The sequence below is a fragment of the Carcharodon carcharias genome, chromosome 13, assembly GCF_017639515.1.
Source record: "Carcharodon carcharias isolate sCarCar2 chromosome 13, sCarCar2.pri, whole genome shotgun sequence".
Lineage (NCBI taxonomy): Eukaryota > Metazoa > Chordata > Chondrichthyes > Lamniformes > Lamnidae > Carcharodon > Carcharodon carcharias.
The window spans coordinates 84314798-84337216 of record NC_054479.1 but is presented as its reverse complement, the minus strand read 5'-3'; the positions used below and the strand labels follow the sequence as shown (position 1 = coordinate 84337216).

The following is a 22419-nucleotide window of genomic DNA, read 5'->3' as shown; positions in this document are numbered from 1 at the left end:
ACTTGCCAACCAATCAGCACTCTCTTCTCATAGAGTATAAAGCCATGATAGCATGTCTCTTTTTTCAGCAATACACAGATGTATCTATGAAAGTGAGTTACAATTTTTTTGCATGGGGCAAATCTTTCCCCAACATATAGAGCACCAGTTGGATCATCTTGAGATTACAGACTGGTTCCTGACTTGAACAGACAGCACATCATAATAGTGGTAGGTACCAACAGAAGTGATGGTCATGGAAACATAGAAACGTATAATTAGGAGCAGCAATAGGTCATTCGGTCCTTAGAGCCTGCTCTACCAATCAGTATGACCATGGCTGATCCACTATCTCAACGCTATGCCCCCGCTCTCTCCTCACATCCATCAACACCCTTAGAGTCTAGAAATCTATTTTCTTCTTAAATATATTCAGTGACTTGGCAGAATTCCACAGGTTTACTGCCCTCTGAATGAAGAAGTTTCTCCGCATCTCAGTCCTAAGTGGCCTACCCCATACTGTGAGACTGTGACTCCTTTTTCTAGAACCCCAGAGTCAGAGGAAACATCATTCCTGCATCCAGTATGTCCAGCCCAGTCAGAATTTTATATGCTTCAATGAGATCCCCTCTCATTCTTCTAAACTCCGATGAATACAGACCTGGTCAACCCAATCTCTCCTCATATGACAATCCTGCCATCTCAGGAATGAGTCTGGTGAATTTTTGCTGCATTCCCTCTATGGCAAGTATGTCCTTTCTTGGGTAAGGAGGCCAAAACTGTACACAATACTCCTTGGTCTCACCAAGGCCCTGTACAGCTGCAGTAAGACATCCTTGCTTCTGTACTCAAGTCCTCTCGCTATGAAGGCCAACCTACCATTTGCCTTCTTAACTGCTTGCTGCACCTGCATACTTGCTTTCAGTGATTGGTGTACAAGGGCACCCAGGTCCCTTTGTACAATGTTTCCCAATCACCATTTAAATAATACTCTGCCATTCTGTTTTCCTTACCAAAGTGGATAACTTCACACTTATCCACGTTATACTGCATCTGCCATGTATTTGCCCACACACTCAACTTGTCTAAATCGCTTTGAAGCCTCAACATCCTCCTCACCACTCACATACCCACCTAGTTTTGTGTTGTCAGCAACCTTGGAAATATTACATTTGACTCCCTCATCCAAATCATAGAAATATATTGTGAATAGCTGAGGCCCAAGCACTGATCCCTGCAGTAGCCCACTAGCCATTGCCTGCCACTCAGAAAAAGAGCTATTCATTCCTACTTCTGTTTCTTGTCTGCTAACCAATTCTCAATCCATGCCCCACTCCCATGTGCTTTAATCTTGCACACTAAGCTCTTATACGGGACTTTATCAAAAGCTTTCCGAAAATCCAAATACACCACATCTACTGCTTCTCCCTTATCTATTCTACTAGTTACATCCTCAAAAAACTCCATTAGGTTTGTCAAAAATGATTTCCCTTTCATAAATCCATGTTGACTTTGTCTAATCCCGTTGATAATTTCTAAGTGTCCTGTTATCACATTCTTTATAATAGACTTTAGCATTTTCCCTACCACTGATGCTAGGTTAATTGGTTTGTAATTCCCTGTTTTCTTTCTCCCTCCTTTTTTAGATAGAGGCGTTAGATTTGCCACCCTCCAATCTGCTAGGACTGTTCCAGAATCTGCAGAATTTTGGAAAATGACAACAAATGCATCCACTATTTTCGTGGCCATCTCCTTTAGTACCCTGAGATGTAGACTATCAAGCCCTGGGGATTTATTGGCTTTTAGTCCCATTAATTTCTCCAGCACTATTGATTTTAGTAATACTAATTTTCTCCAATTCCTCCTTCTCACTAGACCCTTGGTTCCCTTCCATTTCTGGGAAGTTATTTGTGTCTTCCTCCATGAAGACAGAACTAAAGTAGTCATTTGATTGCTCAGCCATTTCCTTGCTTTCTTTTATAATTTTTTTCAGACTGCAGGTGACCTATATTTGTCTTCACTAGTCTTTTTCTTTACCCATATTTATAGAAGCTTTTACAGTCTGCTTTTTGTTCCTTGCAAGTTTACTCTCATATTCTATTTTTCCCCACTTAATAGTTACATGAGGCCACAGGCCTAGTGCTGGAAAATGGGATTAGAATAGTTAGGTACTTGTTTGACTGGCGCAGACTCGATAGGTCGGAGGGCCTTTTTTCTGTGCTGTAGGCCTCTATGAATCTAATCAATCTCTTGGCCCTCCTTTGCTGAATTCCAAACTGCTTCCAATCCTCAGGCTTGCTACTTTTTCTCGCAACTTTATAAGACTCCTCTTTGGATCTAATACTATTCTTAATTTCTTTTGTTAGCCATGGTTGGGACACTTTTCCTGTTGCGTTTTTGTGCCAGAAAGGAATGTATAACTGTTGTAATGCATACATTAGCCATTGCCAATCCACCATCATACCTTTTAATGAAGTTCTCCAATCTATCTTAGCAAACTCACACCTCATACTTTCATAGTTTCTTTTGCTTAGATTTAGGGCCCTAGTTTCGAATCAGACTACTTCACTTTCCATCCTAATGGAGAATTCTATCATGTTATGGTCACTGTAGCCTAAAGGATCCCACACAACAAGATTATTGATTAAACCCTTATCATTGCACAATAGCAAATCTAGGATAGCCTGTTCCCTAGTTGGTTCCTCGACGTACTGGTCTAAAAAAACCATCTTGTACACACTTTAGGAATTCATCCGCCACAGTATTATTGCTAATTTAGTCTGCCCAGTCTATATGTAGGTTAAAGACTCCCATGATTACTGTAACACCTTTGTTACATGCATCCCTAGTTTCCTGTTTAAATGTTGTCCCCTACCTTACCACTACTGTTTGGAGGCCTATAGATAACTCCCACTAATGTTTTCTGCTTCTTGTTGCTTAACTCCAACCCAGGCTAATTCTACATCTAGATTTTGAGTCAATATCCTCTCTCATTATTGCATTGATTTCATCCTTAACTAACAATGGCCCCCCACGTCCTTTTCCTTTTTGCCTGACCTTCCTAAATACCAAGTACCCTTGGATATTCAGTTCACAGCCTTGGTCACCCTACAGCCATGTCTCTGTAATCGCAATCATGTTGTAAGCATCGACATCTATTTGCGCTGTTAATTCGTCTACATTATTGTGAATGATCTGTGCATTCAGATACAGTGCCTTTAGAGTTATTTTTTTTTTACATTTTTACAAATGTACTATAGCCCTATTTGCTGCCAGGCCCTGTTTCCTCTGCCTTCCACTTTTGCTTTCTACTTTTCTGTCTTTCATTCCTATCTTTGTTTCACTCTCCTATGTCTCCCTGCTCAGGTTCCCATCCCCTTGCCACTCTAGTTTAAACCCTCCACCACAGTACTAGCAAACACCCATGAGGATATTGGTCCTAGTCCAGTTGGGGTGCAACCCGTCCAGCTTGTACACATCCCATCTTCCCTAGAATTGGTCTCAATGCCCCAGGAATCTAAATCCCTCCCTCCTACACGATCTTTCAAACCATGTATTCATCTGGTCAAATCTTCTATCCCTGATCTCACTAGCATGTGGCACTGGGAGTAATCCTGCAATTACTACCTTTCAGGCCCTGCTTTTTAATTTATTTCCTAAGTCCCTATATTCTGCTTTCAGAACACCATCCCTCTTTTTATTTATGTCATTGGTACCAATATGGACCACAACCTCTGGCTATTAACCTACCCCCTTCAGAATGCCCTGCAGCCGCTCAGTGACATCTTTGACCCTGACACCAGGGACATCCCATCCTGGTGTCAGAATCATAAGAACATACCAAAATTTTGGACGGGAAAAGTCGGTGACCCACCCAGCCTGTCCTGTAGATTCATGATATCGTATGTACCACAATAAAGACATTCCTTTCTCTACATGGGCCATATAATCTCGTGAGAGACCCCCACCCCTCACCGTCCAGCTGAGCCACTCATGGTGCCAGGGATTTGGTTTCTCAGGGGATTGCAGCAAGAATCATCTCCCCCGGAGGGAGATGGACTCAGCAGACTCCTACATTACCTGCCTAGGGTTTTTACTCTGTCTGGCGGTTATCTTTTTCCTTTCTGCCTGTGTACTCTTTACCTCTGGTGTGACCACCTCACTATACATTCTACCATGAAGATCTCATCCTTGTAGATGCTCCAGTGACTCCAGCCACAGCTTCAGCTCTGAAACGTGGATTTTGATTGTTGCCGTTGGAGACACTTCTTGCACCCGTGGTCACCCCGAACACTGGAAGTGTCCCTGACTTCCCACATCGTACAGGAGGAGCATTCCACTTGGCCAAGTTACCTAGCCCTGGCCATGACTTACCCTTAAATTACTTCCTTTTACTTTTAATATTCTTTAAACTAGAGGAAGTAAGGGCAGAAGAAATACTCACCAGGTCCTGCTTACCGAGGCCACCACTCTTCTTTCCAAGGAAAGGTAGAAAATGAAAGGAAAACCTCCATCCCTCTTCAATGAATTCTCTCACTCACCAAACTCTAACTTAAGCACTCTAATGCAGTCCAAAGCAGTACTTCAATGCAGACAAAAGCAGCACTGTAAGATGGCCTGATTTTAGGTTGTTTGAATCTAGCTTCCGGAAACCTGTTTAAGCTAGTTAACTAATTTACTAGCTGCAGCTATAAGCCAAGTCTGTGTGACCCCTGCTTTAAAACTGGCCTAAAACTCACCTTCTCCCAACCCAAAGAACAACTTTTAGTTAATTACTAAATTAAAGACTAGACTTTAGATAGAAATTAACCCTTAAAAGTTCCTCTCTCACCAGACTCCAACTTAAGCACTCTAATTCAGCCCAAAGCAGTGATCTCCTGCACTAGCTACGACTGCCTAGGTGATCATTTTCCAGACATTTTTCCCTGATTTGCCTTAGATTTTTTAACCTAATTTTTGGCCTCTCACAAGAGATTATATGGCTCCTGGAGAGAAAGGAATGTCTTTATTGTGGTACATACAATATCATGGATCTACAGGACAGGTGGGGTGGGTAACATAGACTTTTCCCGTCCAAAATTTTGGTACGATCTTATGATTCTGGACATCCTATATTCAAAAGTGATGCATAATACAGTTCTGAGGATATAAAGAACAAAAAGAACAAATCCAAAAAATTGAAATTCTCACATCCACATTAGCCATTTCACACAATTGTACAGATCTGGATTACAGCTCCCTCAACATTCTTTCCCCCACTGAAAAGTAATAAGAGTTCACGAGTCTTCATAACTCAAAAGGGTGTAATTCATCTCAACAGAATATAAGAGAATATCTGTTCATCCAATGAGGTCAGAAATAAAATACTTACTCATATTTTGCTGACAGTGGCAAAGCAACGGCACTCACAGCAGATCTTGAAGAAGGCAGCCCACAAAGATCTAGTGATCTCTGTAGTGTGGATTTCCCTTTTCCTGACAAGTCAAGGGGATCGCCAGGCATCTCGCAATAGCAATGGCATCATGCAATGTAAGCAGGTAATCGTAAACTAGGAAATAAACAATTGGACTATGTATCTGAAATGAAGGTGGAAGCTGAAATATCATAAACTTCAAAAAAATGTAAACATGGATACTTATATAATGGAGAAATTTTGCTCTAAAAGCTAATTTTATGCTTACAGAATGTCAGAGGATTTTCTTGGCAGTAATTTTCAATTAAGTACACTGGTCAAAACCCATTCAACAAGCTGTAACTTTTTCAAGGGCTTTTACAGCGAGACTAATAGCGTAAAAGGGCAAATTTTCATCAGTTTAGTGATTTCTAATGAATTGCAATCTACCATTATTTCAACTGCACTCCCTGTGGGGAAGCACAGAATCGCCAACAACAACTTCTGGATTTCTGCATTTAGCTGTGCATGTGCTGACTCCAAAAACTGCAGTCAGTTTCAGAGAAGTAATGACAGTAAATGTTGGCAGTCATCATCATTACTACAACTAAATCCAGACCCATGTTCTCAAAAATCATTCATTACAAAGTCACGGCTTCCTACAATTTCATTAGCAGGTTAATTAGGTTATTGCAATGGAAGGAAGGGCAATGCAGGTGCAAATTTTATTTAAATTTTATAAAGGATTTTGGTTACAAGGTTAGTTTGGAGAAGTTAGTGTTGTTCTCCTTGGAGCAAAGGAAATTGAGGGGAGATTTGATAGAAATATACAAGATTATGACTGGTTCAGATAAGGTAGGCAAAGAAAAAAACTGCTTCCATTAGCTCTTGCTACAAGAACTAGGGGACACAGGTTTAAGGTTTTAGGCAAGAGATGTAGGGTGCATGCAAGGAAGAACTTTTTTTTAAAAACGCAGTGAGTGGTAATGACCTGGAACACACTGACTACGAGGGTGGTGGGAGCGGAGATGACCGATGAATTCAAATGGAAACTGGATGGATACTTGATAGAAATAAATTTGCAGGGCTATGAGGGTAGAGCGAGGGAATGGGATTGATTGGACTGCTCTACAGAGAACTGGCATGGACTCCTGCTGTGCCAAAATAACTCCATAAGTGAGGGTTCTTGCGACACAATAACAACTGTTAATGGTATAATCAGAACTGGAAATACTCAGCAGTTCAGGCATCGTCTGGAGGAGAGAGAAGCAAAGTTAACATTCAGGTCCATGGCCATTTGTTAGCACTGGAAAAAGTTAGAGGTGCAACAGGTTTTAAGCAAATACAGAGGTGTAGAAAGTGGGGAAGAGGGGATAAAGCAGAAGGGAAGATCTATGATAGGGCACAATGCAGGAGGGATTGAATGACAAAAGGGATGATGTCACAAGGCAATGGAAATGTTTCCAACTCGAGACCCTGCACTAGTTATTTTGCAAAAACATGTGGTTCAATGAAAGTCTTTTCCATTTCAGTTTTCAAAAACATTTATCCCCAAGTCATCTAGTCATGTTATCGCCTAGGCTGAGGTTTAATAACAAGCTCAACGGACTCAGTTAACTCAAGAAACACAAAGAGCTGATCGGAGTGTTTGTTAAAAGGTACTGCTACTTTCCCCATGCTTAAATAAGTGTTTACCTTTAATGTAGAAAAACATTCTACAATGCTTCAGAGGCCTCAGAACAACCAGAGATTCACAGATGGAATTCTAAAGAATTTTTAAGCGATGGTCTGGTCAGCCAGAGACCAATGTTGGTCAGTGAGGACAGGGGTAGTAAGTGAGTCAGGCAGAGTAACAGCAGGTCTATGAACAAGTTTATTGAAGGTGTAAAGCTGACAAGAGAAGACTGGAGGCATCAAAGGGATGGGCTGAGGTAAGCACAGGGGCAGGCAAGGTTAGGGATGAAGTAGATGGTCTCTCAGAGAGAGGATACAGAATTGGAAACTCTACTCCGGCTTCAACAGGAATTTGAGGTAGTAAGCAGTCTCATTGAATAGCGGCCTGGAGTTCAGAGGATTGTGGAAAGGCAAGCTCACGTTATCCATGTACATTTGGATGATGTCACCAAGCAGCAGTTAAGAAAGAGGAGGGGACCAAGGACACTGCCTAAGCAGGAGAAACGTTCCAGGCATGGCAGAGTTCGGACAAGACATATGGTTTCAAAATGAGATTAAGGAGGCAGCAATATAAAATTGTCCAAAATTATTTTCAATATTTTCTTTACAGGCAAGCATGTTTTGGTATCAGTCATCCCTATCTAGGGAGGCCATGTGTCTAAAATAGGTTTCATAGTGCCACACAAAAATCTGAAGAGTAAAATATTTTTAAGCACCTTCCCTAACAATTTTGATTACTTATTTTGGAACTGGCAAAATAAGGAATACTTGGAATGTTCAATTTTTCTCTTTTACCCTTCCTTCCTGAACTAACATGCATCGCAATGACCACTCCACCCTCTCCTTCCCCAGCCCTAAATCCTTGGTCACCTTTAGTATTGTACTTGCATTATCTAGGTTAGGTTCAAAAACAAAAGGCTTAAAACTTAATCCCCCCCACCCCCACCAACACCATGCTTCCTCTTTTAATGCCTTTTAAAGGCCACCTACTCCTACCAAACATTGCACAATGGAGTCTGGAACATGTCCCACTTTACATTCAGAATGACCAAGTTATCATGCCACCCAAAAATACCAATCCTAAGAGTGCTGCAGCTCTAAAATCTTTTGGAAATGTCATTACTGTGTGGACTAGATCGATGTTGTACACAAGATGATGAAAGAACTTACATTTATATAGCGCTTTCATGACCTCTGGGCATCCTAAAACCTTAGAGTGTAATCCCTTCTGTGACGTAGGGAAGCGCAGCAGTCAATTAGAAAGTGCTATAAGTATGCTATGCCCTCAACAGTATGGAGATGCAGCACAGCTTGGCATTTGGCTTGCCAAACTTTTGAGTGCAGACTGAACAAGAAAAATAACATTTCTTCCCAGCCCATAATTCGCTTGGGAGTAATGTAGACAATAGGTCACTGTGACCTTCAGGGAAATCAGCAACAAATGCAATTTAAAATAAGAGCCACTGCAACAAGAAGAATCTTTTCTTGAAACAACTGCATGCAAACTGCTGAAGTATTGGGGGCATGTCTTTTGGCTAGGTTTCTGTTATTTTACAAGTTTCAAATCAACATTGTAACACCAATCTAACAGAACGTTTTGAAAAAGTTTCAATCTACATTTTGTCCTTGTGTAGGAGAGGAACACCCTGATATTAAACCTGCAAATAAAATGATGTGAAAATAAAAGCATTAAAGGAACTGTAATATATTCTAATAGAAGAATGCAAATGCTGAATTGATCAGCTTGCAAAGTAAATCTCAAGCAATTATGCCCAGGTATACAGGCCAGTGCAGTTAAACAAGGTAGAATACAGCTGCTATTTTGGTGCATTGCCTTTGTAACATTTGTCCATTCACTGGATGTATCTTGATTTAATTCTTCATTATTGTATAATTACAAGGCAGCTGCTTCAATCAGGAAAAAAAACTTCTATGTTCGAAACCTTTACAGTCTTTATTGCAGAATGCCTGAGCTACATACAATGCACTCACAACTCTGCCAAGTAAATTAGGAAATCATATTGCAAAGAATAATTTCACAATGCAAGACTGCCAACAGTTTCAGTGTCACAGTAAAGTTAAGCATACAAAATATACTCAACAATGTTCAGGTAGGGAAGGGGCCTACTCCTGATCTGTTGCTATCTCTTCCTCAATTCTAATCTGTAACCAGAGCTATTCCAACAGTCAGACTCCTGTTTTTCCCATGCCTCTGAGTTGGGACAGAGAGGGAGACACAAGAGAAAGAAGAGAAGGAAGAATTGCATTTATATGGTGCCTTTCATGAACTCAGGGCATCCCAGAGTGCTTTAGACAAAATTAAATACTTCTGAAAGTGTGGTCACTGTTGTAATGTAGGGAAGATGGCAGCTAATTTACATACAATGGTCATGTAATAATGACCAGGTAATCAATTTTTTGTGATGTTGATTGAGGGATAAATATAGGCCAGACACCAAGCCAATATTCAGCGCTCTTCTTTGAAACAATGCCATCCATCAAGAGGCTCATTCCAAAGGCGGCACCTCTGTCAGTGTAGCACTGCACTGAAGTGTCAGTCTAGATGTTTGTGCTCAAGTCCTGAAGTGGGAAAGAAAGGAAAGGGAGAATAAGATAAATATCAACATTTAATGCCAGTGGAAGACAACCAATTTAAGATTGTCAATCGGGCTCGCAGTGTGGTGCATTTGCATGTACTGGAAGCTACATACATGAATATACGGGGCTCTGTTCTTTGCAGACAGAAAGAACATGTACACACATTACGCCTGTTTCTGCTAAACAAAATAAGTGATGGCCATTCTCTGGTTCATTCCTCAGGGCAATGTCTTGGCTAATCAGAGTCAAGCTGCCTGGTTTAAAATTTCAAACAATGCTTGGCAGTCAACTATCAGTCACCATTAACTACTGCATTCACCATGGCAATGCCTCTACCAGTGTCCACTTGCCAACCAATCAACACTCTCTTCTCATGTAGTATAAAGTTGTTGCTTCCTCTGACATTGTTGCAGTTGTCCTAATGAGTGCAAGACAAAAAGCTTTGACAAAAGTCTTTTTTCAAATTACTTTTGTACTACAAAATGACTAGCATCAATAATAACCAAAATTCATACATGGCAGCATAAAAAAAGTCTAGCTTTCAGACATCACCAGTTTTCTGGTACCTGGATTTGAGGCACTGTAGCTGTATTCAAAACAAGAATCTTAACAAGCCCTAACTGACTGACAGATGATGACTTCTTGCTGCTTTCTGCTTTAAACAACTGCAGTATATCAGTTCCTGCTATAAAAAGTCAATAGGAGTATTATTCCAAGGGAAATCATGAACAAATCAATGACTCAAGTTATAACTAAATAAACTAAATATAACTAACTGCAGGTAGCACTTTCTCTTCTCAATTTAACATGGTAAAAGCATGATTATGCTCAGAGTAGCAGGAAAAAAATACCACATCTCAAGACTTGGAGCAGTCGGGTTAGCTTTGTTCTGCTTAGCATGTGTGTTTTACACCAACAGTCAACACCTGTATAGAGCTACCAATCCACTCAACTATATGAAAAATTGATTGTGACCTTTGATAAAGAATCTTAAGAAATTTCCATCTGTGCAATTCGTTTACCCTTGCTGGAAAATGCTTCCTGCTACATTACACCCTTTCCTATAATATGTATTTCTTCTGGCTTGCTGTTTAACACACAAAAGGAGAACTTTACGAATTACTCACTTGTTTTAAAAAAACCAGGATTACAGGCCACGGGCCAAATTTTAACTGCCAAGGAGAGGCTGCCTTGAGTGCAAGCACGGGGTTAAATTCCCGAAATCCCCTCCTGGATTAACACCACCTTCCCAGTGGACCAGGAGCGAATGCAGTGTCAGTGGTTGTTTAAGGGGCTATCACTGGAGGACCACCCCACCACCTGTTTCCTGCCTTTCCAGCTGGGGTTGTGTGTGTTATTCTCCTGCAAGATGAGAAAGCGGGTGTGCCAAGTCTCCTTTCCATTCCTGGGGTTGAAACCACAAGAACCAATGTACAGTTCAGCCATTCTGACCCCTATCAGGGTCACTAACTAGGGATCTTTCCTGTTGCATCATCTCGGTTGCCCTCGGATTGGTTGCTAAACCCGGAGGTTGGATGACAATTCTGTGGCTGAGTTAAGGAACCATGGCAAAGGCAGCTTCAGTTACAAATGGGTTCCTGGCTGGCTACTGGCTCCTTCACTGCGAACAAGTGTATTCGGTTCAAATTCCACCTCAAGCATTACCAGCTACTCAATACCTTTGTATTTACAAGTATATTGCAAGAGTAATAAAAATCATCAGCTGCTTACTGTTCTCTAACTTACATCACTGATGCTTTCTGAAGTAGTAAACTTAACCTATGCTTTTACATCCAGCTGCCAGGGTTGAAGAGGAGTCCTAGACATCTCTCACATCTAGAGATACGTGAGCCAGGCAATGCACATGCTTTTGTTTGTTTCCATAGCTTGTTGTAGCTAGAACAGATTGCCAGCCTGAAGTCAGAGGCTGTAGCTCTGTGTCAAGCACGGCTGACCAGGAGACTCTCCAACTCTTGCCACCTGCCATTGCCATGAATTGGAAGGGTTTGCTGGGTTATGAACGTAACTCTGGGGCCATCCAGTCTTTGAGTGGAACTTGGAGCTTCTAGCTCAGAGGCTGGGACGTTATCACTGCGCCACAAGACCTCCCTCTGGACATTACAAAGGGTTAAAGACAGAACTTTAGGAACTGTGGTGATCGAAAGAGAATGCATTGAGATTTCCAAACCAAGCTTCAGCTGAATGAATGTTAAAACCATATTACTATTATATTAAAATAAACTATAAAATTCATATGCCTACAGTTAAATGCTGATGTAAACTTACCATACTACAATTATACCCTCCCCTGCCTGAAGGTGCTGTAGACCATCACCGGTAGGGGGTGTGCAATTGGTGTATGACAAGGTTGCACAGGAATTTTTGCTGGAAACATAAATCTTTTAAATAGAGATTGAATAAGATCTGCATGCCCTGGTCCAATTATCTGCTATCTAACCCTACCTGAAGAACACGGTCATGATTTCATGGTGATGCCACAGGAGATAAGACTAACGACACACATCCAATGCTCAGAGGTAGTCAGGTGCTTGGCCATTATTGGAGCTTCCGGGGGTAGAATGAGAGTGCACTTTTCAGTATTTCCTTCAAATAGTTTTAGTTGTTGAAAACAATTCATTTACAGAAAGGGAACAACTTCCTGATTCATTGTGAATTCAATTCCTTGCACAATCATGTGATCTGGTCAAGCTGAATAAACACTCGGTTTTATTTTCTTACAAGATTAGGCTCCTTGTGGCAGGATCTGAAAAGCTGAATCAAATGTCCTGAAAATATGTGTCACCGCTGACAGGAAGAGGTTAATGAGTTACCACAGTTGTAAGCCTTTATTTGGCAGAGGTGGTGCCAATTTTGGGATTTCATCAATTTACAAAATGGAAACCAGATGTTGGGATGCCACTGGCATAACTATCCTACACGAAAGAGAAGGATAGCTGGCCATGGTCCAAACTTTTAATTACTCTTCACTGACCCATGCTGTATCAACTCAAGCTTGAGTTTATGTAGCACTTATGGTAAAGAAAAACACACCCAGGCAGTTAAAATAAATGTATATGATCTCAGGTGAATACAAGTTTCAGGTGCAACGGTCTCCACAGTTGATCACCTACTGACATTCACTGCCTTGTGATCACACATTCAAATATATTCAAGAGCTTGTTTTTCTGTAGCATTCCTTACATCCACAAAGATATTTATGATAATGATATGCAGTTTTTGTCTGTCCAGATTGATTTGATTGCTGTTCTGCACCTGTGGAATGACAATTATGTACTGAATTATATATTTTAAAATTTTATTGTAACACTCACGTACTGAGTGTGCCAAATATAATAATTGTTGGATCCATCAGACACAAGGCACCTGGAGTAAGGTGTAAGGTCCTCTGTTTAGAACCAAGGTGTGGTTCTTCTAATTTCTGCTATGTAAGCAGTTTCAGGGAAGTGCTTAGGTGCTGCAATTTTTAAAACTTCTCACCATGGCGGGGGTGGGGGGGGGTGGATTGGAGAGGAATTTTGTATTTATTTTTCTTCTAAATGGCCTAAATGCCTAACCTTGGGTCTTGGCTCTTACATGGGATTATAAAACTAAGTGTGAAGGGAGCAGGTATGATGGTTTGTAGAAATTATACATACTTAGATACAAGTTCTCTCTCCAAACCTTTTCAAAAGCCCATCTCTGTCATCCTTTAATATATGCTTAAAACCTCTCTAACTAAGCATTTGATCACCTGTCCTAATGACTCCTTCTTTGACTCAGCGTCAATGTTTATAGGATTATGCTCAGACACATTTAGATACTAATGGAAACTAGGCTCCCCAAGCAATTCAAAAAAGGCACAAGACTTGAACATATTCAAGAGCAACCTATAGTGCCCTGTTACTTTCTCCATGGTATTGCCTTGGCCAGTGTTGACTTGCCAACCGATCAGCACCCTTTTCTCCTGTAGTATAAATTGTTGTGATGTTTTGAAATTTGGTATTCTTGTGTTTGTCTTGATGAGTGCAAGATGAAAAGCGTTGGCAAAATGCCTCTCTGTTCAGCAACTTTCTTTGGAATTCAAATGACCTTTGTACTTAGCATTGTCATCTGAAAACAGAATGTCAAAAGTTATACAGGCAATCAAGCTATTTTTGTTCTCTACACCCTGATTCATTTGGCATAACCTTCAGCTCTATGCCAGCTTATCCCAAACCACAACCTCACCACAAATTCATAGCCTTGTGCTAAATAAAAACCTGTCCAAAACCATCCATATTCTCAGTTCTGTCACATTTTTAACAGGAATTTTTCACTGAATGATTAGCCAATAGGGGCTGCTGAAATTGTGCAAATTCCCGCCACTTAACAGCATCTCATTTGTAAATCTAGAGACTTCAGACAGACATCCCACACTAGCACAGTGTGTATACCAAATGTGACAACAGCAAGAATGTGAAGCATCTCCTCACAGCACAACATTTAGCAGCGGGTTCAAGGTCAGGTTCTGAATTACAAATGAACAAACGTGCATCATACAAGATTTTTGTCACTCTGTTGACAATGTCACTTTATGGATCGAAATGCATTTTTAATTTAAAAAAGCTTAGTAAAGACTCAATGTTAACATCCTCACATTAAATTAGCTCACTAAAGTGACACAGCGTTCTCCATCACTTCTGTAACTTTAGGACTAGTGAATAATAGTGAATTGCTGACTTTGGTTCAGGTTAATGACTTTTTCCCGGCACACACGAACAATGACAGTATAAGCCAAGAATGCAAGAGTAAACAAATGAAATAGGGCCGGACTAAGCGGCATCTGAAAACCTTAATGCATATCTTGATGTAGGAATCTTACCAAGCTTCAGCTGAAGAAAAGGTTTCAGAACATAAGCATAGATTTTATATAAAGCACAAAAGTCACAACACCAAACGGGGTGACTAAGTAGAAACAGAAGCCAGTTTAGGGAATTGTTCAACCTCTTAACACCTAGCACTCCTATTGCATCTAAAACACATCCAGGTTTGACTCAAAAATTGTGGAAGACCACCACGAGAACAATTAGCACTTCTAAAACAGTGTTTTGCACTGCAAGTCAAGAACACCAAAGTGATAAGTCAAGATCTAAGAAAGGTTAGAACGCCATAAAATTGAGAATGATCAGTGAGCCATCTACACGTTATATGGACTCAAACTCTTAAATGATGAACAAAGATTTATCTTTTGTGTAAAAAGTTTTTGCAGCCACCCCGTGTATGCATTTTTACTCTTAAGGTATGGAATCTTATCTTCGAAATAAAATGGGTTGTGGTGATATCACTAAGAGAATATGCAAATGATTAAGGAACCAGGATGCAAAAGCAGCATGTGGCCAACATTAGTTACTCTTTTTTATTCATTCACAGGATGTGGGCTTTGCTGGCTAGACCAGCATTTATTGCCCATGCCTAATTGCCATTGAGAAGGTGGTGGTGAGCTGCCTTCTTCAACCGCTGCAGTTCATATGGTGTAGGTACACCCATAGTGGTGTTAGGGAGGGAGTTCCAGGATTTTGACCCAGCCACAGTGAAGGGACAGCAATATATTTCCAAGTCAGGATGATGAGTGACTTGGAGGAGAACTTACAGGTGGTGTTCCTATCTATCTGCTGCCCTTATTCTTCTAGACGGTGGTGGTCGTGGGTTTGGAAGCTGCTTACAAAGGAGCCTTAGTGGGTTCCTGCAGTGCATCTTGTAGATGGTACACACTGCTGCTACTGTGTGTCGGTGGTGCAGGGAGTTAATGTTTGTGGGTGTGGTACCAATCCAGCGGGCTGCTTTGACCTGGATGGCATCAAGCTTCTTCAGTGTTGTGGAAGCTGCACTCATCCAGGCTAGTGGGGAGTATTCCATCACACCCTGACTTGTGTCTTGTAAATGGTGGACAGGCTTGGGGGAGTCAGGAGGTGAGTTACTCGTCGCAGGATTCCTAGCCTCTGACCCACTGTTGTAGCCACAGTATTTATATGGTTGGTCCAGTTCAGTTTCTGGTCAATGGTAAGCCCCAGAATGTTGATAGTAGGGGATTCAGGTGATGGTAATGCCATTGAACATCAAGGGGTGATAGTTAGATTTTCTCTTGTTGGAGATGATCATTGCCTGGCACTGATGTGGTGCAAGTTACTTGCCACTTATCAACCCAAGCCTGTATATTGTCCAGGTCTTGCTGCATTTGGACATGGCCTGCTTCAGTATCTGAGGAGTTGCAAATGATGTTGAACATTGTGCAATCATCAGCGACCATCCCCACTTCTGACCTTACGATGGAAGGATGGTCAATAATGAAGCAGCTGAAGATGGTTGGGCCTAGAACACCACCCTGAGGAACACGTGCAGTGATATCCTGGAGCTGAGATGACTGACCTCCAACAACCACAATCATCTTCCTTTGTGCTAGGTATGATTCCAACCAATGGAGAGTTTTCCCAGATTCCCATTGACTCCGGTTTTACGAGGGCTCCTTGGTGCCACACTCAGTCAAATGCAGCCTTGATGTCAAGGGCAGTCACTCTTACCTCACTCAGGAGTTCAGCTCTTTTGTCCAAGTTTGAACTAAGGCTGTAATGAGAGGAGCTGAGTGACCCTACCAGAACCCAAACTGGGCATCAATGAGGAGATTATTGCTAAGCAAGCGCCACTTGATAGTACTGTTGATGACCCCTTCCATTACTTTACTGATGATCAAGAGTAGACTGATGGGGCGATAATTGGCTGGTTGCTTGTGTCCTGCTTTTGTGGACAGGACATACCTGGGCAATTTTCCACATAGCCAGGTAGATGCCAGTGTTGTAGCTGTATTGGAACAGCTTGGCTACGGCACAGCAAGTTCTGAAGCACAAGTCTTCAGTGCTATTGCCGGAATATTTTCAGCAGCCATAGCCTTTGCACTGTCCAGTGCCTTCAGCCATTTCTTGATATCACATGGAGTGAACTGAATTGGCTGAAGGCTGACATCTGTGGTGCTGGGGGCCTCCGGAGGAGGCCAAGATAGAAAATCCATTCGGCAATTCTGGCTGAAAATTGTAGCAAATGCTTCAGCCTCATCTTTTGCACTGATGTGCTGGGCTTCCCCCGCCATTGGGGATGGGGATATTTGTGGAACATCCTCCTCCATCGAGTTGTTTATTGTCCACCTCTATTCATGACTGAATGTGGCAGGACTGCAGAGCTTAGATCTGATCAGCTGGTTGTGAGATCACTTATCTCTGTCTATCACTTGCTGCTTACACTGTTTGGTACGTAAGTAGTCCTGTGTTATAGCTTCACAGATTGACACCTCATTTTTAGGTATACCTGGTGCTGCTCCTGGCATGTCCTCCTGCACTCTTCATTGAACCAGAATTGATCCCCTGGCTTGATGGTAATGGTAGAGTGGGGGATATGATGGGCCATGAGATTACAGATTGTGTTCGAGTACAATTCTGTTGCTCCTGATGGCCCACAGTGCTTCAAGAATGCCCAGTCTTTAGTTGCTAGATCTGTTTGAAATCTATTTCATTTAGCATGTGGGTAGTGCCACACAACATAATGAAGAGTATCCTCAATGTGAAGGCGGAACTTCGTCTCCACAACGACTGTATGGCAGTTATTCCTGCCGATACTCTCATGGACAGATACATCTGCGGCAGGCAGTTTGGTGAGGATGAGGTCAAGTATGTTTTCCCTCTTGCTGGTTCCCTCACCACCTGCCGCAGACCCAGTCTAGCAGTTATGTCACTTAGGATTCGGCTAGCTCGGTCAGTAGAGGTGCTACTGAGCCACTCTTGGTAAAGGACATTGAAGTCCCCCATCCAGAGTACATTCTGCACCCTTGTAGGAGGAAGCACTGAGGCCCACTTGTGTTGAACATGGAAGAGCACTGATTAATCAGCTGAGGGAAGGCGTTATGTGGTAATCAGCACATACTGATATCTATACACTTTATATAGGATAGCTCAGGAGACAGGTCTTCTCTAGGGATTCAGTAACCATTACTCACAGCAATAGCTGCAACCACACACACACACACGAATTTAATAAAAATGTGGAATTAAAAGTCTAATGATTGTCAACTGTTGTTAAAAACCCATCTGGTTCACTGATGGTGTGCCGTCCTTACCTAGTGTCCAGACCCCCATAGCAATATGGCTGACACTTAAATGCCCTCTGAAATGGCCTAACAAGCCACTCAGTTGCATCCAACAGCTACAAAGTCTCGAAACTGGACCATCCCCACCGGGAATGACAACAGCAAACTCAACCCCTTACTAGCAGCTTACTGGGAGCTAGCACCAAAATTGGGAGAGAAAACAAAATACCGCAGATGCTAGAAATCTGAAATAAAAACAAAAAGTGCTGGATATACTCATTGGGTCTGGGAAACAGAGTTAACGTTTCGAGTCGAATATGAGAGTGCTGAGTATTTCCAGCACTTTTTTGTGTAAAAGTTCTCATCAGTTCAGTGGTTTCTAACTTGTTGCAGCCTGTAGGGGTTTGAACAGCCCACCCTGTGAAAAAAGATAGAATCGCTGAAAGCAATTTCCAGATTTCCATGTTAAACTGCACATATGGAGATTCCATAAGTTGCTGTTAGTTTCACAGGAGTAAGATGGCAAACACTGACTGTTTCAGCGTCATTAATGCCACATAATCCAAGACACACTATTCCCAGCTGTTTGATAGCGCGGCTCTTATAACTATTAGAAACCACACAAAAGCAGTACAGGTGTATTCACCCTCCAACCCCCAAATCAAGCACCTCATCTGTGCTCAAAATCTCCTTCTGGAATAGGCCAGCTGAGATCAGAGCACAATGCATTAGCAAGGGCAGGTGGAAAATAGAAAACTACATCTGAGCATGCGACAGCACTGTCAATCGTTTCTGTTTATTGCTTCATGGGATGCAATCATTACAAGCAAGGCCAACATTTATTGCCCTCGAGAAGGTGGTAGTGAGCCACCTTCCTGAACCACTGCGATCCATGTTGTTTAGGTACACCCACAGTGCTGATAGGCAGGGAGTTCTAGGATTTTGAGCCAGCATCAGTGTAGCAACTGCAATATAGTTCCAAGTCAGGATGTTGTGTGGCTTGGAGAGGAACTTTCAGGAGGTGATGTTCCCATGCACCTGCTGCCCTTGTTTTTCTAGGTGGCGGAGGCTGAGGATTTAAAAGGCTCTGTTGATGTAGCCTTGGCAAATTGCTATGGTGCATCTAGTAGATGGTACACATTACTGCCACTGTGTGCCGGTGGTAGTGGGCTGAATGTTTAAGGCTAGTTCAGTCTACACTTAATTCAAATTCCTGTAATGCAAAAGACCACTTTTCTGACTTCTAAATTCCCATTTGTTGTTTTATTTTTGTTGCTAATTTCAAATTAGCGGGTACTTTAAATTTTAATGGTCTCAGCAACTATAAATTATCAGTAGGAAACTATCCGATTTAGCAGGCTGCTTTATCCTGGATGGTGTCAAGCTTGTGTGTGCTGTTTGAGCTGCAATCATCCAGGCAAGCAGACATTATTCCAACACACTCCTGACTTGTGCCTTGTGAGTGATGGACAGGCTTTGGGAAGTCAAGAGGTGAGTTACTCACCAGAGAATTCCTAGCTTCTGACCTGTTCTTGTAACCACAGTATTTATATGGCTGATCCTGTTCAGTTTCTGGTCAATGGTAACCCCCCCCATAATTGATAATGGGGGATTCAGCGATTGTAATGTCATTGAATCCAGGGAAAATGGCTAGATTTTCTCTTGTTGCAGTGAGTCACTGCCTGGCACTTGTGTGGCACAAATGTTATTTGCTACTTATCAGCTCAAGCCTGAATGCTGTCTGGGTCTTGCTGCATACGGGCATGGACTGCTTCAGTATCTCGAGGAATTCCGAATTGTACAGGACATTGCAATCATCAATAAATGCCCCCACTTCTGACCTTATGATGGTGGGATGGTCATCGATGGGGCAGCTGATGATATTAACCAGCTCTTAATATTAACCAGAGATGAAGCCTTTAAGAATGATGGCATTCTAACACTTTACATGACTGAAGTTAAAAGTTTTAAAACAATTAAGGAAAACATAGTTTTAAACAGACTCCAGTAATGTTTGTGATTTTCAAGCAAATTGTCATATTCTCCCCTCTTCCATATTGAATAGTGCACGAGTAAAAAAAGTGCAATGGATTTGCACAGCAAACTGCAGTGAAATGTAAATTCAGAAGAGAATAAATAATCTAATTTGCATATATGGACAAGAGAATGCATCTGAGCCTGTTTCGAGAATGACTTGTGGCACTTCAGTCAACCAGCGGTTGTAATGCTAGCAACTAAATATAGAAATGCAGAAGGGACAACAAGGAATCTAACCTTCCAAGAAATGTCAAATATATAGTTCCCAACTGATAATTTATAGTTGCTGGGAACAGAAAAGTTAAACTACCCGTTAATTTGAAATTAGCAAAAATAAAACAGCAAATAGGAATTTAGGAGTCAGAAAAGTGATCATTTGAAATTACAAGAGTTTGAATTAAGAGTAAACTGAATAATAGAATCATAGAATGATGCTGCACAGGCAGACACCATTCAGCCTATTGTGTCTGTCGTGGCTCCTTAGTGGAAATACCTAATTAATCACATTCCCTGTTCTCTTAACAAAGCCCTGTGAATTCCCACCGCCTCCCACCCACCACCCCCCCCTAACCTCAACCATTTCCAATTCTTATTTGAAAATTATTTATCAGCTTCCACTACCTTTTCTGGCAGTATGTCCCAGTTCACAACAACTCACTGGCAAAACAAACAGAGGCGGGGTTTTTGCAATCACCTGAAATCACTTAATCTCAGAATCTTAACGACACAGGAGACGGCCATTTGGCCCATTACATCTGCACCAGCTCTCCAAATGAGCATTATAACCTAGTGCCATTGCCCTGCCTTTTCCCTGTGCCCTTGCACATTAGATGATTATTTGAATAGAAACAATGTCCTCTTGAATGCCTTGATTGAACCTGCCTCCACCACACTTCCAGGTAGTGCATCGTGCTTAGTGACCCTATTGCCATTGCATAGAGCTTCCCCTTATTTATTCTACCAAAATCATGATTTTGAATATCTCTATGAAATCTCTTCTTAACTGTCCCTGCTCTCCAGCCACTCTACATAACTGAAGTCCCTCATCTCAGGTGCCACTGCAGTAAATCTATTCCACACCCTTTCTAAGACTGTGCCAAGCATCCTTATGTGGTGTCCAGAATTAAACACAATGCTCCAGCTGAGCATAACCAGTGTTTGATAAAGATTTAGCAAAACTTTCTTGCTTCTGACCTTCAAGCCACTATTAATAAAAGTGCAGGATTCCCGAATGGTTTTTAACAGCCTTCTCAGCTTCCCCTGTCTGTTTCAAAGATTAGTGTATATACATATTTACATAGCCCGTGTCCAAATGCAGCAAAGCCTGGACAATATCTAGGATTGGGCTGACAAGAGGCAAATAACATTCGCGCCACACAAGTGCCAGGCAATGACCATTTCCAGCAAGAGAAAATCTAATCATCACCCCTTGATACTCAATGACATTACCATTGCTGAATCCCCCACTATCAACATCCTGGGGGGTGGGGGGGTTGTTATCATTGAACTGGACTAGCCATATAAATACTGTGGCTACAAGAGCAGGCCAGAGGCTAGGAATCCTGTGGCGAGTAACTCACCTTCTAAGTCCCCAAAGCCTGTCCTCCATCTACAAGGCTCAAGTCAGGAGTGTGATGGAATACTCCCCACTTGCCTGGATGAGTGCAGCTCCCACAACACTCAAGGAGCTTGACACCAACCAGGACAAAGCAGCCCGCTTGATTGGCACCCCATCCACAAACATTCACTCCCTACGTACAGTAGAGCAATATGTACCATCTACAACTTGCACAGCCGGAATTCACTAAGACTCCTTAGACAGCAACTTCCAAACGCACGGCCACTACCATCTAGGAGGACAAGGGCAGCAGACACATAGGAACGCCACCACCTGCAAATGCCCCTCCAAGCCATTCATCATCCTGACTTGGAAATATATCACTGTTCCTTCATTGTTGCTGGGTTAAAGTCCTGGGGGCTCCCTCCCAAACAGCATTATGGGTGTACTTACACCACATGGATTGCAGCGGTTCAAGAAAGCAGCTCACCACCACCTTCTCAAGGGTAATTAGGGAATGCGCAATAAATGCTGGCCTAGCCAGCGATGCCCACTAACCTTGAATGAATAATTTTTCAAAATCCTCAGGTCTCTCTGTTCCCGCATGTTCTTTAAATTTATAACAATTTAGTTTATATTGCCTCTCCTCATTCGCCCTACCAAAAAGCATATCATTTCATACTTCTCTGCATTAAATGTCTGTTATGTGTCTGCCCATTTCACTTGTCTGCCTGCATCCTCCTGAAGTCTGTTATTATTCTAACAAGGATTCAGAGTTTCCTGTCATCTGCAAATTTTGAAATTATGTCCTGTGCACCCAAGCGCAGCTCATTAAAATAAAAAAAGAGCAGCGGTCCCAATACCAACCCCTGGGCAACATCACTGGAAACTTCCCTCCAGCCTGACCGCGACACTCTGCTCTCTGTCTCATAGCCAACTTCATATTCACAATGCCACTGCCCCTTTCATCACATGGGTTTTAATTTGACCAACAGGTCTAATGAGAATCCAGCATTGTGGATCACTATCGCAAGCTCTGTAGACATAGGTCTCAAAATTGGAATCTGGTTA

The 22419-nt window shown here is 41.9% G+C and overlaps 1 protein-coding gene across 15 annotated transcripts in view; it reads right to left on the bottom strand.

The window, feature by feature from the left end:
• Window positions 1–22419, bottom strand: part of LOC121285735 (nuclear receptor subfamily 2 group C member 1-A-like) — a 116793-nt gene that overhangs the window by 78988 nt on the left and 15386 nt on the right. For 10 of the 15 annotated variants that reach the window (XM_041202477.1, XM_041202484.1, XM_041202471.1 and 7 more), the window contains exon 2: window positions 5351–5527. The exons of the other annotated variants lie outside the window; for them this stretch is intronic. The gene's annotated coding sequence lies outside the window, so the exon portion shown is untranslated. The remainder of the gene's footprint in view (window positions 1–5350; window positions 5528–22419) is intronic. 15 annotated transcript variants of the gene reach the window in all.